Genomic DNA, 18,255 nt, shown 5'->3' on the forward strand with positions numbered 1-18,255 from the left:
ACCTTTATCTGATATGTCGTTTCCAAATATTGTCTCCCATTGTGTAGGCTGTCTTTCTACTTTCTTGATGAAGTTCTTTGATGCACAAAAGTGTTTAATTTTGAGGAGCTCCCATTTATTTATTTCCTTCTTCAGTGTTCTTGCTTTAGGTTTAAGGTCCATAAAACCACCTCCAGTTGTAAGATCCATAAGATATCTCCCAACATTTTCCTCTAACTGTTTTATGGTCTTAGACCTAATGTTTAGATCTTTGATCCATTTTGAGTTAACTTTTGTATAGGGTGTGAGAGATGAGTCTTCTTTCATTCTTTTGCATATGGATATCCATTTCTCTAGGCACCATTTATTGAAGAGACTGCTCTGTCCCAGGTGAGTTGGCTTGACTGCCTTATCAAAGATCAAATGTCCATAGACGAGAGGGTCTATATCTGAGCACTCTATTCGATTCCATTGGTCGATATATCTATCTTTATGCCAATACCATGCTGTTTTGACCACTGTGGCTTCATAATATGCCTTAAAGTCAGGCAGTGCAAGACCTCCAGCTTCGTTTTTTTTCCTCAAGATGTTTTTAGCAATTCGGGGTACCCTGCCCTTCCAGATAAATTTGCTTATTGGTTTTTCTATTTCTGAAAAATAAGTTGTTGGGATTTTGATTGGTATTGCATTGCATCTTGAACAACAAGGTGATATCTACTTAATGGGTAAGAATAACCTCCAGGATAACCTCTGGACTCTGGAATCACTCAGCCATTGACACTTTGTCTCATTTTAATCTTCCCCCTTTTGGTCCAGAAGTTCCTCTCAATCCCTTGATGTTAATTCTCAGCTCATTCTAGGGTTTTTCTCAGTCCCTTGATGCTGAGTCTCAACTCATTCCAGGATCTCTGTCCCACGTTGCCAGGAAGCTCCACACCCCTGGGAGTCATGTCCCACACAGAGAGGGGGAGGGTTCCTTTTTTCTTTTTAAGTCCATTTATCAGTTGATAGATGTTTGGGTTCTTTCCAGTTTTGGGCTAGTATGATTAAAGCTGCTGTTAACATTTACAAGTCTTTTGTGGACAAATGTTTTAATTTCTCGTGGATAAATACATAGACATGAGATTATTGTGTTGTGTGATGAGTGTGTTTTAACTGAGAAACCGAAAAGGTCCACATTTTATTATTTTTTAATGACTGGCCACTTAATTGAATGCTTATTGGTTCTGATTTTAAAAATCAGATAGTCTTAGATATTTCTGGCAGAAAATCATATAAATTTAAAGTCTTCCTTTTCAGTCTTAATGCCTCATTTCTTTTTCCTGAATTGACACGTAAAGGCCAAAAATGTGCCTTTTCTGAGCGGGCCATGGGGCCGGTGGCGGGCGGGGCGCTGGAAGTGGAGAGGTTGGAATGTCGCCTCCAGCATGGGGCGCGCCCAGGATGGACAGGCCCGGGCTGGGAGTCGGGCGCTCGCTGCCCCGGTGCCCGCGGGCGGGGGCTGGGGCGGCGCCAAAGGGTGGGGCCCCCCTGCGAATGTGGAGGGGAGCTGCTGTCCTGACCGCCTACAGCCCCCGCCGCTAGCTGCCCGCTGGGAGGAACGGTAGGAGGAGCAGGAGGAGCCGGAGGGCAGGAGGGGGATGTGGTAACTGGACTTGGTCCCCTCCTCCTCAGGAAGCGTAGTGATCCTGATATACTGTCATCTACTGGAAAAGCTAAAGTCCAACCACAGCTTGGCCAGGATGACTGTAATGCACGGAGAGGAAGTCTGGCCAGTCCTGTGTCAGGTGAGCAGCTGCTTCCCTTTTCCTGCGGTGGAAATAGCAGTGTGAACATGGGGCCTGGCAGGCTTCAGTTGAAGCGTCCAACCTGGTTGGAATGAGAAACCAGTCCCTTGAAGAGTCTACACCTTCCCTTACTGCTGGATTGAAGGAGTATGCCTTCCAAAAAGAGGCAGCTGGAACCCGTGACCCTTGTCTGGTTCTTGGCGGGCAACTATGGGGGTGGCCACTGAACAGCCCACCCTGCAGGTGGCTGTGGGTGTGGGGATGGTGAGCCGTCTGGAACATGGTGGTGGTGGCAGATCTGGTGAGCTTGGGCCAGCAGGCACCTCAGGGCAGAGCCAAGGCCAGAGCCAGGGCCAGTGGCTGCAGCTGAAAAATCTTGGGGTCCCTGGGGGTGGCAGTAACAGGCACAAGAAAACCTGGGATTCCTCACCGCCAAGTTTGTGTCACGGCTGCAGGAGGCCAAGGACGGTGTCCTCGATCTCAAAGTGGCTGCAGATACTTTGGCTGAGAGACAAAAAAGAAAAATTTATGATATCACCAATGTCTGGGAAGGAATTGACTTGATTGAAAAAAAAGTAAAAAAACAAAACAAAACAAAACTATCAGTGGAAAGGTGTTGATGTTGGATGTAATACTAAATAAGTCATTGATAGATTAATATATCCTAAAGCTGAAATTGAAGATCTAGAAATGAAGGAAAGAGAACTTGATCAGCAGAAGTTGTGGCTCCAGCAAAGCATCAAGAATGTGATGGATGACTTCATTAATAATAGATTTTTCCTATGAAACTCATAAAGACATCCGTAATTGCTTTAACGGTGATAAACTTTTGGCAATTCAAGCACCTTCTGGTACCCAGCTGGAAGTACCTATTCTGGAAATGGGCCAGAATGAACAAAAGAAATAACCAGATCAATCTAAAGAGTCATTTAGGACCTATCCACGTGATACTCATAAGTAAAGAGTCCAGTTCCTCTAAGCCTGTTTTTTTTCCTGTTCCCCCACCTGATGACCTCACACAACCTTCCTCTCAGTCCTCAACTCCCATGACTCCACAGAAACTCATTCTGGCAAATCATAATCTGCCTGAGCAAGCTGCTTCTGCAGGAAGCCAGAACCTTCCGCATACGCCAGCTCCAGATATATCTTCAGCAAGACCTACTGGTGGAGGGATCATTGATGAGTTAATGTCTTCTGGTGTATTTCCTCTTTTGTGACTTTCTCCTCCTCTGGTAGTTGACTACAACTTTAATTTAGATGATAATGAAGGAGTTTGTGATTTGTTTGATGTCCAGATACTAAATTATTAGATTCTGTGGAAACTTGGGAGTTATCTACCTCTGTGTAACATTTTAGACTTAATAACCTGAGAATTTAAAATAATGGATATAACACTCTTTGGTTCACAGATTCTGAAGTGTTCTTCCATAATACTTTATGTTTTACTTCACAAAACTTCAACCATAAAACAAAGGGTTCTAATTGCTTCAGGGGAAAAAGTGATAAGCACCCCTGTCCCCCACCCCATAACTGCATTCTAGGATTCCAACTTGTCTTTCAGTTCTGAATCCTTGTTTTTTTCTCTTATGAGAGGAAAGTTGAAAGACTTTAGGTCATCAAAAACAAAATCCATGGGCTCTTCACTTGTCTTATATTTTTACTGCCACAAAATTGTCCATATTTCTTTGTCCTTCCAATACAATCAGGCATTCACTGCCACTTATAAGTGAAGGATGTAAACTGGACATATTAACTGTTTCAGTGAACAGATTTTATAAAGTGCCTTAAGTTTTAGCACTTTAAGTTCGCATATTTGTTGACTTCTGACATTCCACTTTCCTAGATTATAAGAAAGATCTCTTTACATAGTTTTTTTCATTATTACATAGTCTGTTTTTAAAATTGCCGATACCGTACATTAACAGATTTTTAAAAATGAAGTTGTATTAAAAAAAAAGATTACATGTAATTATGGTATTCGAATAAACTAATTATACAAGTTAAAAAAATATATATATATGCCTTTTTTCCTCTTAGAGTTGTAGTAACATTTGATTCTGTAGTTCTTCTGCGTGTGTGTTGTGTGTTTTCCCTCCTAAGAAGAGACAAGGGTGATGACAAGTGCAGGAAGTGATCATCGTAATGGAAGTGCTGGCCGATTTATTATGTGCTCATTGCTGGCCACGCTGTTCATTGGCTTCCCAAGAACTTGGGGAAGGTGTTTGATGTCTGCCGTGGCCCCGAGGGCAGAGCAGCACCAGTAAATGCCCGGAGTCGTTTGTCTTTGGGACTCTTTGTGACCGTGCCTTTCCACACAGTTGTGACCCTGGGTGAGTGCTCTTTGAACGAACCAGTAACTTCTCGGAGTAATCTTACGTTTTGCCTTCATCTCCCTAATCCAGACCATTGAAATCACTTTTCCACACACAAGCCATGGAAAATATATAAAGAGGACGCTAATTCTCATTTATCGCTGCCATTTGGATCTTTTTGAAGTCTTACTAATGAGCATCTCCTTAGTTTGTCAGTGTATCTTGGATCAGTTAAATGCATTGGGGGCCCTCAATGCATTTTTCATTTTCCCATGACTGTTTCAGATCTATTCTTAAAACCCCAGAGTCCCTCTCCTCGTGCCCCTGTTATAGTAACACCTGCTTGGCCAGGGAGGTGAAAACTTACTATTTTTTCCTCTGCAAGGTAAATCATCCATCCCTCTCTGTTTGTACGAGGTGATAGATTATGCAAGCTGACTGGATGGGAGGTAGGAAATTGGAGTTTTTGCTTTTTTTTTTTTGAGAGAAAAGATGCAAAACATTAATCTCTTCTTTTGCTGACACTTTTTTTAAATTAATTTTTAAATTTTTTTTAAAAATATGAGAAAAACAAACACAAACATTCTTATATGATCACTATTCTACATATATAATCAGTAATTCACAATATTATCACATAGTTGCATATTCATCGTCATGATCATTTCTTAGAAGATTTGCATTAATTCAGAAAAAGAAATAAAAAGACAACAGAAAAAAATTCATACATACCATACTTCTTACTTCTCTCTTTTTTTAATTTTTTATTTAAGATACAACCACATGCAAACACATTCTTATCATATGATCATTCCATTGTTATATAATCAATAACTCACACAATTATCACATAGTTGTATTTTTATCATCATGATCATGATCATTTCTTAGAACATCTGCATCAATTCAGAAAAATCAATAAAAAGAAAACAGAAAAAATTCATACATACCACACCCCTTACCCCTCCCCTTCACAGATCACCAGGATTTCAATCTACTAAATTTATTTTAACATTTGTTCTCCCTATTATTTATTTATTTTTAATTCATATGTTTTACTTGTCCATCAATAAGGTAGACAAAAGGAGCATCAGACACAAGGCTCTCACAACCATACAGTCACACTGCGACAGCCATATCATCATACAATTATCTTCAAGAAACATGGCCACCAGAGCACAGCTACACATTTTCAGGCAGTTCCCTCCAGCCTCTCCATTATGCCCTAACTAAACAAGTGATATCTATTTAATGCATAAGAATAACCTCCAGGATAACCTCTGGACTCTGGAATCTCTCAGCCATTGACACTTTATTTTGTCCCATTTCGCTCTTCCCCCTTTTGGTCGAGAAGGTTTTCTCAGTCCCTTGATGCTGAGTCTCAGCTCATTCTAGGATTTCTGTCCCATGTTGCCAGGAAGGTCCACACCCTTGGGAGTCATGTCCTACGTAGAGAGGGGGAGGGCAGTGAGTTTGCTTGCTGTGTCGGCTGAGAGAGAGAAAGGCCACATCTGAGCAACAGAAGAGGTTCTCTTGGGGGTGACTCTTAGGCCTAATTTTAAGTAGGCTTAGCCTATCCTTTGTGGGATTAAATTTTCATATGAACAAACCTGAAGATTGGAGGCTCGGCCTATTGCTTTGTTTGTCCCCACTGCCTGTGAGAATATCAAGAATTCTCCACTTGGGGAAGTTGAATTTTCCCCCTTTCTCACCATTCCCCCTAGGGGACTCTGCAAATACTTCCCTATTCACTGTTCAAATTGCTCCAGGATTTATCTGGGCATCACTCTGGACAAACCTACAAAATCTCATGCCCTATGCAAAGTTCCAAGTACTATGGTGTTCGATTAAGCTGTCCACATAAGTTATATTAGGAAATGCACTAGTCAAAATATAAATTTTGTACCAAATAAACATTTTTTGCTTGTGTCACACATATGTTAAAGTTTTCAAATATTAATTGCCTTCTCTTTTCAACACCCTGCATTATTGACATTCCTTTGTTCTTCCTCATGCAGAAACATTTTTAAATTTGCACATTTGGTCACTATCATTATATGTTGTAGGCATTCCTAGATTATACCATCTGCTGACATTTTTTTTTTAATGGGAGAATTTTTTTTTTTTTTTTTTTTTTTTTTTAAAGGAAAGACAGAGAGAAGGAAGGAAGGATAGAAGGAAGGAAGGAAGGAAGAAAGGGAAACATCTTTAAACATTTTCTTGTTTTATTGTATTCTGTTTCTCCGTTTTTGTTACATGGGCTGGGGCCGGGAATCGAACCGAGGTCCTCCGGCATAGCAGGCAAGCACTTTGCCCGCTGAGCCACCGCGGCCCGCCTAATGGGAGAATTTTATAGACTGTATATTACTTACCCCCATAAACCCTGTGTTTGACATTGTGTTTTTGCTTTAGCTCTGATTAGCTTTTCTAGCAGACATGTCATTGATGAGCACAAGCCTCAACCTAAGTTCGGAACCTTGCATGTATGATTGTATGCTACATTTGACGTACTCCTCTGTACCTATGAGCTTTCCTTTTCAGTGACGTATGTCAGCATGTTCAGACTCCAGACAGCTTTTCCAGACTGGGAATTCATCCCTTTCTACAAAAAACTCCCAGCTGCATGAGGTCCTCCTTAGCCCACCCCTCCTGAGAACCAGCTCCAGTACCTTCTCCTAAAGCCTTCCCTAACCCCTGGAGTCACTGTCCCCTGCTCTGTGCTCATGGTAGGGATTTGTTTTCTTCTCTGTACCTTAAGCTTTCTGAGGACACTTTTCCCTTTACTGTGTCACGGGTGGGTGGCACGTGGCAGGGTCTCAGTGCTTATGTGTTCATTGATTTCATGCTTGTTGTAAAGTCAATTTCTTATAAATAGATCCAGTTTTTCCTCATCACTTACACTATAATGTTCCTCTTGGGTTTAAAAATTTAATTTGGGGATTCAAACAAGTACAAATTCGGCGTTAGGGTCACAGTTCTCAAAATGTCCTCCATCCTTGCTTTCTTTAAACTATAGTTAACAGCATAAACCAGTGACTCCCTTTGTGCTCCCTTCTCAACGTGGGACTATGCTCTTTGGGCTCACTTGGTTGATCTTCTACATAGAGCCGTTCTTGAAGGTCAAACGGTTTTACTGCGGTTTTTGTTAGTTTCAAACTCACCTTTTGGATTTTCCATGCAAGTAATATTTAACATTTCCTTCCTGTCACTGTTTAACCTTTCTCCTTGTAGTCAGCTAGTTGGTGTGCTTTTGCTCTGTGTCCTTGGATGAGGGGATCAGTGCCGCTCTGTGGTGGGGAGCAGAGCCTCCTGTGCATCTGGAGTTTGGAATTTGGGGTCCTCCAGTGACCAGCAAGCAAGCCTGTAAGCTGTGTTAACTCACCCATTCCCAATCTCATGTCTTGTTTGTTCACCTAATAGCTTAGTACTTTATTAGGACCATTGGGACAAAACAAGTATTGAGTTTGGCCGACTTTTAACCCCACAGGCATTTCCAAGGAAAATAATAGGCAAAGACTGGGGTTAGAGCACCCCAGCCCTGTTTTAGCAGATCCTGCCTGTGCTATTTGAAAGGATTATGGACCCTAGAAAATCCATGTTTTAATCCTGATCCATCTTGTAGAGGCAGCCATTTCTTTTAATCCCTACTCAGTACTGCAGACGATCTCCACAGAGATGTGGCATGTCCACTTGTGGGGAGGGAGATGTGACTCCACCCATTCCAGGTGGGTCTTGATTAGTTTACTGGAATCCTTTAAAAGATGAAACATTTTAGAGAGAGCTATGAGATCCATGAGAGTCCATGCAGCCAAAGACCTTTGAAGATGAAGAAGGAAAAAGCCCCCAGGGGAGCTTCATGAAACAAGAAGCCTAGAGAGAAAGTTAGCCAACGTTGCTATGTTCGCCATATGCCTTTCCAGTTGAGAGAGAAACCTGGAACTTCATTGGCCTTTCTTGAGTGAAGGTAACCTCTTGTTGGTGCCTTGATTTGGACGTTTTTATAGACTTGCTTTAATTGAAACATTTTCTTGGCCTTAGAACTGTAAACTTGCAACTTAATAAATTCCCTCTTTTTAAAGCTGTTCTGTTTCTGGTATATTGCATTCTGACAGCTAGCAAACTAGAAGACTGTCCTTTTGAGTCAGTTCATAAATTATCCAAAGGTAGAGTCCTGTTGAATCTAGTGTGGTGATTAAAAGGATGGTTTTGGGTTTAGACAAATCTGGACTTCAGTTAAATCCTAGCTTTCTCACTGATGAGTTGGGATTAGTAGCAAGTTGCTTAACCTTTCTGCACCTTGCTTTGCTTATCTAGAAACAGTTGCCCCCTCACAAGTGTTTTCTGGGTCATCTCCCAGATAATGGTAATGACTGCCCCTACCCCCAAGCAAGGGACACCTCCACCCACCCCTCTTAAAGCAAGAGATGCCTGTACCTGCATATTTTGTGGAAATTTTGCAGTTGATATGAGCCTAGCACTTTTCAAAAATGATTCTGTGCATATTGTAGTTCAATAAGTATTAAATCTTCTACCATTTTTTTTTGTGGTGGTGGGGGTGAAAATGAATTAATTTAACAGGATAAAGACTCCCTGCTAATATTTGTCTTTTTAAAAAAAATGACAAAGATTTTGTGAAGTGCAGTCTACCTATAGTAAAATTCAACTTTAACAGTGTATAGTCTGGCTTTGGGGAGCAACTATTTTGTCTTGGGCCTGTGTCTTTATTCCTGTTTTCGTCTTTTCAGCCTTCATTTTGGGTTGAGTGCTGTTTTGTTTTTGTTTTTTAATGATTCCATTTGTCTCCTCTTTAACTTATTAGTTCTATCTGTTTTTCTAAGTTCTTTTTTTAATGATCGTTCCAAGGTTTACAACATACATCTTTTACTTGTCACAGTCTGCCTTCAAATAATATTATACCATTTGACCTACAGTATGAAAACCTTATAAGACCTCTATTATTTGTGCTATTGTTGTCTCGATGCTGTATTTTACAAATGTGATAAACTCCGTGTTCTAGTTTGCTGGTTGCTGGAATGCAATATACCAAAAATGGAATGGCTTTTAAAAAGGGGAATTTAATAAGTTGCAAGTTTACAGTTCTAAGGCCAATTAAAGAAAGTCTCTAGAAATACCTAATCTAAGGCGTGCAGGGAAGGATGCCTTGGTTCAAGAATGTCGATGACATTCAGGCTTTCTCTCTTGGCTGGAAGGGCACGTGACAAAGTCTGCTAACTTTCTCTTCCTGCTTCTTGTTTAATGAAGCTCCTCCAGAAGCGTTTTCCTTCTTCATCTCTCAAGGTTTCTGATTGGTGGACTTTGTGGTTCTCTCCTCATTCTGTCGTGGTTCTGTGGCTCTCCCCTTATTCTCAAAAGAGAACTCTCTTCAAAATGTCTCCTCTTTTATAGGACTCCAATGAACTAATCAAGACCCACATAGAATGGGTGGAGACACGTCTCCTTTTAATCAAATTTAATACCCACAACTGATCAAGTCACATTTCCATGGAGATAACCTAATTAAGTTTCCAACCTATAGTACTGAATAGGGATTAGAAGAAACCATTGCTTTCACAAGATTGTTTAGGATTAAAACAGGCTTTTCTAGGGAACATAAATATTTTCAAACCAGCATACCTTATAACACATTGTTACCATTTTTTTGCTTTAGACAGTCAGTTTCCTTTTAGAGCAGTGCTGTGCAATTAAAATTACTGTAATGATGGAGAAACTTTATGTCCCCACCATATTGTATGATAGCCATTAGCCACATGTGACTGTTGAGGGCTTGTAAATTGTGAGGCAGAAACTGAATTTTTAATTTAACTTTAATTAATTGAAAGTTGAATATCTGCATGTGTGTAGCAGCTAATGTACTAGTGCAGTTTTAGAATGATTAAAAATAAGACAAAAATAGTTTCATATTTATATTCTACTTTTTATTTTCTTTCGTTTTTGCTTTACAATTGATAATAGCAAAAAAATGAACATCATTCAGATTTCAACCAATAGATGATTGCTGAGGAAACTCTAGTAAGTCAACCTGATAAAATATTACATTTATTAATTGTTCAACAAACTCTACTACTTACTGTGTGCCAGTTCTATGCTAAGTGTCCTGTATGCTTTCTCTCCTTAAATCTTCATGGTTCCCCGAAAAGGTAGATTTTACCCTTAGGCCCCACTTCACTCCCAGGGAATAAAGGCAGGGAAAGTTTAATAACTTTTCAAAGTACCCAGCTAGTCATATGGAAGTCTAAATGCCCAGCTCCCTGGTAACCAAAGAGACAAACTGACATAAGAATGAAATGAAGTGGTTGATTATTGTCCTCGTCGATGAGGGTGTAAAGAATACCGGCCTACCGAAACACTGTCGGTAGGAGTGCAAATTGAGAAAAACTTCTTGCAGGGCATTGGCACCACCTGCCAGAATTTGACATGTGCACACTGCTCTCCTTTAGGAGCACATCCTATGGAAAGACTTGCGTAAGTGTGGACTTAAGTATAGCGGTATGTGGAGGACATCTTTGTTACTATCTCATTTATACTAGCAGATTCCTGAAACAGTTTGAATGTCTCTCAAATGAAGACTCAGGAAATTATGGAGCGCCTGTACAATGGAATACTTGAAAACATCTGCGAGAACAAGGTGGACCCGTCTGTACCGATGGGAGCAAGATGGCCATATAGTGTTGATGAGAGAAGCCAGCTCTATATTGTATGTAAAGCATGATCTCACTTTTCATAAAAAATGATACATTGGAGAGGATGTGTATTTAGTATCTGTATTGAAGGACACGCAAATCTACAAATAGTGGTTGTTAGTTGTGAGATTCAAGGGTCTGTCCCACTGTTCAGTTTTTCTACCACAGATGTGTATTGCTTTTATTAGCAAAAAACTATTAGGGCTTTTAAAAAGCCATTATACATGTGAGTTATCCTAAATGGTAGAAATGCGTGTTCAAGGACCTAAGTGAGGAAAACGGAACGCAAAATAAACCTGAGTGTCCACAGAGTCTGACTGGACGTGAGTTTAGCATTTGTTACTTCTTGTTATGATTCTTAAATCCTAAGTCATGACTTGATAAGACTTTGTTTTCCTCACAAGGAGAAAAACTCTTCTGGTTTCAAGATCTTTAAATCCCAAAAAAGAAAGAGAGAAATAGCCCCCAAGACTATTTAATTAAAGACAGCATCAAATTTTCATCAGTAGTACACCTATTAGAGTTCATTGATCCCTGAAAAAAGGTCAGTGATTTGCTTCTGCTGTCTTAGCGCAGCCATACGAATTCTCAGAGTAAATATTTGCAGTGGGGGTGGGGAGCGGTGGCTGCCTGGGACATCAGTCTCCTGTGAGGTGGATCCTGTCCTCTTGATTAGGGATGACCCTGGATTAGCCTCAGAGGGCTCCCCAAGAGGTGAGGACCTGTTAGCTCCAGAAGGTTTCCCAAGAGGTGAGGACCCTGGCTTAGCTCAGAGGGCTCCCTAACAGGTGAGGACCCTGGGTTAGCTCTGGAGGGTTCCCTAAGAGGTGAGGACCCTGGCTTAGCTCAGAGGGCTCCCTAAGAGGTGAGGACCCTGGGTTAGCTCTGGAGGGCTCCCTAAAAGGTGAGGACCCTGGGTTAGCTCAGAGGGCTCCCTAAGAGGTGAGGACCCTGGGTTAGCTCTGGAGGGCTCCCTAAAAGGTGAGGACCCTGGGTTAGCTCAGAGGGCTCCCTAAGAGGTGAGGACCCTGGGTTAGCTCAGAGGGCTCCCTAAGAGGTGAGGACGCTGGGTCAGCTCCATATGGTCCCCCTGGAGGCTGTGGTGGTTTGGGAACTTCACGAGGGGGTCCAGTTCTGCTTAGAACAGACCATAAAACATATGTCTGGTGTGTTCAGGGTCACCCAGGACGAGTTAGCCTTGAAACTGGCTCAGCTGCCCGAGAATGAAAACTCAGTGGAGCCAGAACGATCTTAATTTGAGAACTCCCGTAATTAGAAGCAGCACCATCTCAGTGTGCACCTGCGTCCTGGTATGCAGATGACACACTGTCAGGTAATGTTCTCTGATAGAAGCCTGGGGAGAGGAAGTCACTTGCTTGACCAACACAAGCAGCCTGAGTACAAGGGGAACGATTTTAGGAATTGGTATCTTACAATGCTTGCAAAGTAGTGTTGGTTATAAACATTTCAATCTGTTTATGATCTCCTTTTTTAAAAACTCTGCACTTCAGGCAGGAGTTCATATTTCTAATTTGGGAAGCATTTTTCTCCTCACCCCTCCCCCAATTCCATTATTCTCATGTTTTTTTTTAAAGTTGTCAATTCAGTTTTTAGCTTGCTGGGCATAGCAGTTTTCTCTGATTATGTCTCAGATGATGACTTGCACTTTAATTGTATAAAAGATGAGGAAAGTGGATAGTAAAGCCACATTTGCTTTAGAATAGTAAATCTCTCCTCCATTTACAGAAAATTGAAATTTGTGGAAAAGTAAATCCTTTCTCTGAACTGTGTGTAAATGAGAAAGTTGGGGCAGGCACAATTATATTTAACTGGGCAATTTTTGAAATTCTGCTGGTGCCTGCAAATGGGAATCTTTCAAAGCTAGGTTTTTAATGTGACTTATTTGTTATTCTCAAGAGTGGGATATTAAGCTTTTCCGTGGGTCTCATGGAAGCATTAGGGTCTGTCTCCTTAAAAAGTGAAACCTGCTGCAGAGAACGGTGAGAATCCACACAGTGGATTTAGGCAAGGGGTGGAAGGAGGGCTGCAGTTAGATCACAATAAGGAAGCCAAGGGGATTTTTTCCCGGAAAAGGTTTCTGAAACATTTATATTAGAGCTATTGAATACTTCTTAAAACTTTAGGATGGCTTGGTTTGAGATATTTTTTGTGGGTTCCATGAAGAGATGTACATAAAACTTCCTCAGTTGCCCATCATGGATTAGTTAAACAAATTCTTGCCCCATCTTAGAACAGGGACCCCTTCTCTGCAGCCAGGAGACTCCCCCAGGCTGTAAGAAGCTGCAGCGTGGAGTGAACAAGTTGTGGGCTGGATGCTGCTCTGTAACGTGCGGGTCCTGCCACTATTTCAGATGTAACACCTGTCACAGGTAACACCTGTCCTGCCTGCCTTGTGTTGCCCTTGCCGGCAGGCTCTGAATTGAGGGAAGAATGGTGCTTAGGAATGTAAAGTATTCTTTCCGTTGGGGAGGAGAAGAATACAATTGGAAAGCACCAAATATTTGGAAGGAAATGAAGACTTTCCCTTTCGGCCCGGTCAGGTCTTTATAGCATGAACTGAAAGTGAAAGGAAGATGCAGGTGTTTGGACAGGATGGGGTGGGGCGGGGTAGTGATGATGAAAAGTCCAGACCAAAAAGTCAGAAATGGTGGCTTTAAAGCCCTGGGTACTTTGATCTTAGAGTCTCACTAATTTATATTTGGCTTGGTTCCAGGTAAATTCTTAGCTGCCGTTTGGTAGCATCCAGCCTGGCATGTGGGTCTTCAGAGGTTGGCACATGCAGCTTGGCACTGCTGTAGGTTGCTGTGGGTTTGAGCCTGGTGACGGCCTGCATGACAGGAGCTGCTATAGCTGGCACCCGTGTGATCTGCTCATTGTCCCCTTGTCAGTCTGTGTGTCCTTTCTCTTTAATAGCTCATCTACCATGTGCCCCGGAGTCCAGCAAGGGCCGCTATAGCCCGCAGGTGTGGGTTGTAGGCAGAGGATGGAGGTCAGCTGTGTTAATTTTATTCTTTCCTCTAGTACTTTTTCTTTTTTTTAAGCAAACAAAAACCACTTTCTTATGGGTCTTTTCAAACATACATAAAAGTAAAGAGAATATTTTAATGAACTGTGTTGGACCCACGGCCCAGCTCCTGACCATTATCTGCTCGTGGCCATTCTTGTCACTTCTAGAAAAAGCTCGCTGGACTCTGCTGAGTCTGCAGGTTGGTTTGGGAAGAAATGCCCTCTTCAGATAGTGCGCCCTCCAATCTGTGAACACGGTGTCTCCGATATTGTTAAATACTTCAACGAAGTTTTATCTTTTTCAGTGTATAGTTTCACATTTCTTTTGTGAAATTTATTCCAAAGTGTTTTATTCATTGTGGTGCTATTATAAATAGAATCGTATTTTAAATTTCATTTTTGGGTCGCTCATGCTAGTACTGAGAAAATTAATTGATTTTTCGATATTGATCTTATATCCCCTTGCTAAACTCACATATTAGTTCTAGTAGTTTTGTGTTGTCTTATTTGTATGCTCCCTAGGATTTTCTACATTCAGACCCATGTCATCTGAGAATAAGGGCAGCTTGCTTTCTTCCTTCCCAATCTGTATGCTTTTAATTCCCTTCTCCTGCCTTACGGCACCAACTGGAGCCGCCAGCACAGTGTTGAGTAAACAGTTAGGTGGAAGCGGACCTCCTTACCTTGTCCCCGATTGCGGAAAGCATCCAGTCATTCATCAGTGTATAGGATGTTAGCTGTGTGATTTTTTTTTTTCAGGTAACAATGACAAATTTTAGTGTTGGTTGTTTACAACTATAAACTGGCGGAGTTTTTCAAGAAAGACTTGTTTAAATGACAGATAATATTTCACTAAATTCATTACTTTGAATCAGCATTTCATCATTCCCTAAAAGTCCTTTTTTTGGGGGGGGGGGGGTGTGGTCCAGGAATTGAACCCAGGTCTCCCGCATGAAAGGTGAGCAATCTACCACTGAACCACCTGTGCACCCTAAAAGTCCATTTTTAAAAATACGATTTTATTGAGCTATATTCACACACCGTACACACCAACTGAAGTGTGAACAACTGATTGTTCTCACCAACTGAACAATCACTGGTTCACAATGTCATCACATAGTTGTGTATATTTTCCCATGATCAATTTTAGAACATTTTCATTACTCCAGAAAAGAAATAAAAGTAAAAAAGAAAACCCAGATCCTTCCATATCCCTTATCCCCCCTATTATTGACCTTTAACATTGGTGTGGCATGTTTGTTACTGTTGATGAAAGAAGCTGCAGGTTTTTATAGATGACCTTGATTGGGTTGAGGAAATTCCTTTCTATTCTAACTTGTTGCAAATATTTATCCTGAATGAGTATAGCATTTTTCAAATGCTTTTTTTTCTGTGTCTATTATTATGATCACAGAGTTTTTATCCTTTATACTATTAATAGTATGTTTCATTAATTGATTTTCAGATGTTAAAGGTAAAAAAACCCTTGCATTCCTGGGATAAACCTTACCTGATTATGGCATGTAATCTATTTCTTGTCTCATGGCATTTGGCCTAGTTTTTTTAAACTTTTTTTTATGGTATATATATATATATATATATATATACAATAAAAATATTGTGTGTGTATATATATATATATATATATATATATATATATATATATACACACACACAAAGCAAAGAAAGAAACAAGCAATCTCCAACACACTTCTCAACAAGCAGTCACAGAACAGATCCCAGAGTTTGTCATGGGCCACCATTCCGTCACCTCAGATTTTTCCTTCTAGTTGCTCCAAAACACTGGAGGCTAGAAGGAATGTTAATATAATAATTCAGCAGACATACTCGTTTGTTAAATCCCATTTTCTCTGCTATACCTCTTCCTTCTTCTTGAATCCTTCTCCCAAACTATAGGGATCTTTGGGGAATGCTTGTTCTGAATTATTCATGTTGAAAAGGTGTGTCCACACTGAAGGGTAGGGGAATGTAATTAATTGATAATCCTGGAGAGGCTGGTCCCTCTGAGTTTCAGGATTTATCTGACCTAGGAACCCTCTGGGAATTATATGTTCCAGGAAGGCAAACTTAGTGCACGAAACCTTTATAGAGTCTCAGTTTGAGCCCTAGGTGTTCTTAAGAGTTAATAGGAATGATGTTGGTTGGGGTTTAGCAACATGGCAATCAGCGCTATCTAACTGAAGCTTTCACAAAGTAGCCTCCAGAACAGCCTCTCGTCTCCATTTGAGCTCTCGTGGCCATGATGCCTTATTTTTTTACACTTCTTTTTCCCGCAGAAGGGTGTTGTCAATTCTACAGTGCGAAGGCCAGACATGTCCCTGGGAGTCATGTCCCACGTTGGCCTGCTAATTTTTAAAAGAGATTTAAGTCTGTGTTCATGAGAGAGATTGGTCTGTAGCTTTGTTTTCTTGTTCTGTCTTTGTCTGGCTGTGCTATCAGGACCCATTAAAATTAATTGGGAAGGGGTCCTTTGTTTTTTATTTTCTGATAGAGCTTGTGAAGGATTAGTATTATTTCTTCCTTAAATATTTGATAGAATTCACCAGTGAAGCTCTCTGGGTGTGATTTTTCTTTGTTCAGAAGATATTAAATTACTGCTTCAATTTCCGCACTTGGTATAGATTTATTCAGATTTAAAATTTTTTCTTGAGGCAGTTTTGATGATTTGTGTTTTTCTAGGAATTTATGCATTTCTTCTATTTAATTTATTGGCATAAGGTTGCTTATAATGTTCCCTTATAATCCTTTTAGTTTCTATACCAGCTGTAGTTATATCTACTCTTTTATTCCTGATTTTTCTAATTTGTGTCATCTCTCTTTTTTTATTGGTCCTTCTAGTTAAAGATTTGTTGATTCTATTGATCTTTTTAAAGAATCAACCTTGGTATTCTAGTTTGTAGCTGCTGGAATGCAACACACCAGAGACGGATTGGCTTTTAATAAAAGGGGATTTATTTCATTACTTCTTCAGAGGAAAGGCAGCTAACTTTCTACTGAGGCTCTTTCTTACTTGGGAAGGCACAGTGTGGTCTCTGCTGGCCTTCTCTCCAGGTCTCTGGGTTCCAACAACTTTCCCTGTGGTGATTTCTTTCTGCATCTCCAAAGTCCTGGGCTGAACTGCAAGTGCTGAGATGAGGTATGCTGAGCTGCTTGGGCTGCTAGGTTGCGCTCTCTCATTTAAGTACCAGCCAATTAAATCAAACATCATTCATTGCAGCAGGCATGCCTCCTAGACGACTGCAGATGTAATCAGCAACAGATGAGGTTCACATGCCTTTGGCTCATGTCCACAGCAACAGAACTAGATGCCTTCACCTGGCCAAGTTGCCAAATGAATCTAACTACCACACTTGGTTTCACTGATTTTCTCTATCATTTTTCTGCCTTCTAATTTGTTGCTTTCTACTGTAATCTTTATACTAACTTCTTTCTGCTCGTTTTGGGTTTAGTTGTCTCTTCCTGTTTTTTTAGAGTGGAAACTTAGGTTATTGATATGAGATTTTTCTTTTTTTTCAAATACAGACATTTGAAATTATAAAAGTCACTCAAAGCACTTCCCTTGGTCACATAAATTTTGATATATTGTGTTTTTCTTTTCATTCAGTTCAATGTATTTTATAATTTCCCATGTGATTTCTTTTTTGACTCCTGGATTATTTAGATCTGCTTTTAAATTTCCAAATATCGGAGGATTTCCCACATTTCTTTCTGTTGTTGATTTATCTAATTTAATTCCATTGTGGGGGAGAACATACTTCAAAGGAATATACTTTTTTAAAACATATCAACACTTGTTTTATGACCCTAGCCTTGGGTCTTCCCTGGAGAATGTTCCAGGCACTGTGTAAAGAATGTGTATTTTGATGTTGTTTCTTGAAATGAATACATCTTGGGCCATGCTGCTGGACAGTTTGTTTAAGCCTTGTATGTGCTTGCTGATTTTCTATTTAGTTTTTTCTTGTCAATTAGTGAAAATGGGGTGTTGAAATCTCAAATATTATTGTAGGGTTGGCTGTTTCTCCCTTCATTTCTTCATATTTGCTTCATATTTGTGAGGGTTCTGTTGTGCTTACTTAATGTGCTTGTAGTTGTATCATTCTGATAAATTGACTCTGTTATCATTTTACATATTTCCTCTTTGTTGCCAATGACATCATTTTGTCAGATATTAGTACAGCCACTGCAGCTTTCTTATGGTTTTATTTGCATAGTATATCTTTTTTATCCTTTCACTTTGAACCTCTTTGTGTCTCTTGTAAACATTATATACTTAGATTTTTTAAAAAATCTAATCTCACAGTGTTTGCCTTTTATGTGGGTGTTTACATTTAAAGTAAATACTGATATGGTTGGATTTACATATGCCATTTCACTGTTTGTTTTCTCTATGGCTCATGTCTTTTTTCATTCCTTTATTCCTCCGTAATA

The 18,255-nt window shown here is 40.3% G+C and overlaps 1 protein-coding gene and 1 pseudogene across 2 annotated transcripts in view; both read left to right on the top strand.

Moving 5' to 3' along the window:
* The window catches only part of ADCY9 (adenylate cyclase 9), a 215,169-nt gene that overhangs the window by 76,727 nt on the left and 120,187 nt on the right, over window positions 1–18,255 (top strand). The gene's annotated exons all lie outside the window — the stretch shown is intronic.
* On the top strand, window positions 1,526–6,191 carry LOC143667594 (transcription factor E2F5 pseudogene; annotated as a pseudogene).

Source organism: Tamandua tetradactyla, chromosome 23, assembly GCF_023851605.1.
Source record: "Tamandua tetradactyla isolate mTamTet1 chromosome 23, mTamTet1.pri, whole genome shotgun sequence".
Lineage (NCBI taxonomy): Eukaryota > Metazoa > Chordata > Mammalia > Pilosa > Myrmecophagidae > Tamandua > Tamandua tetradactyla.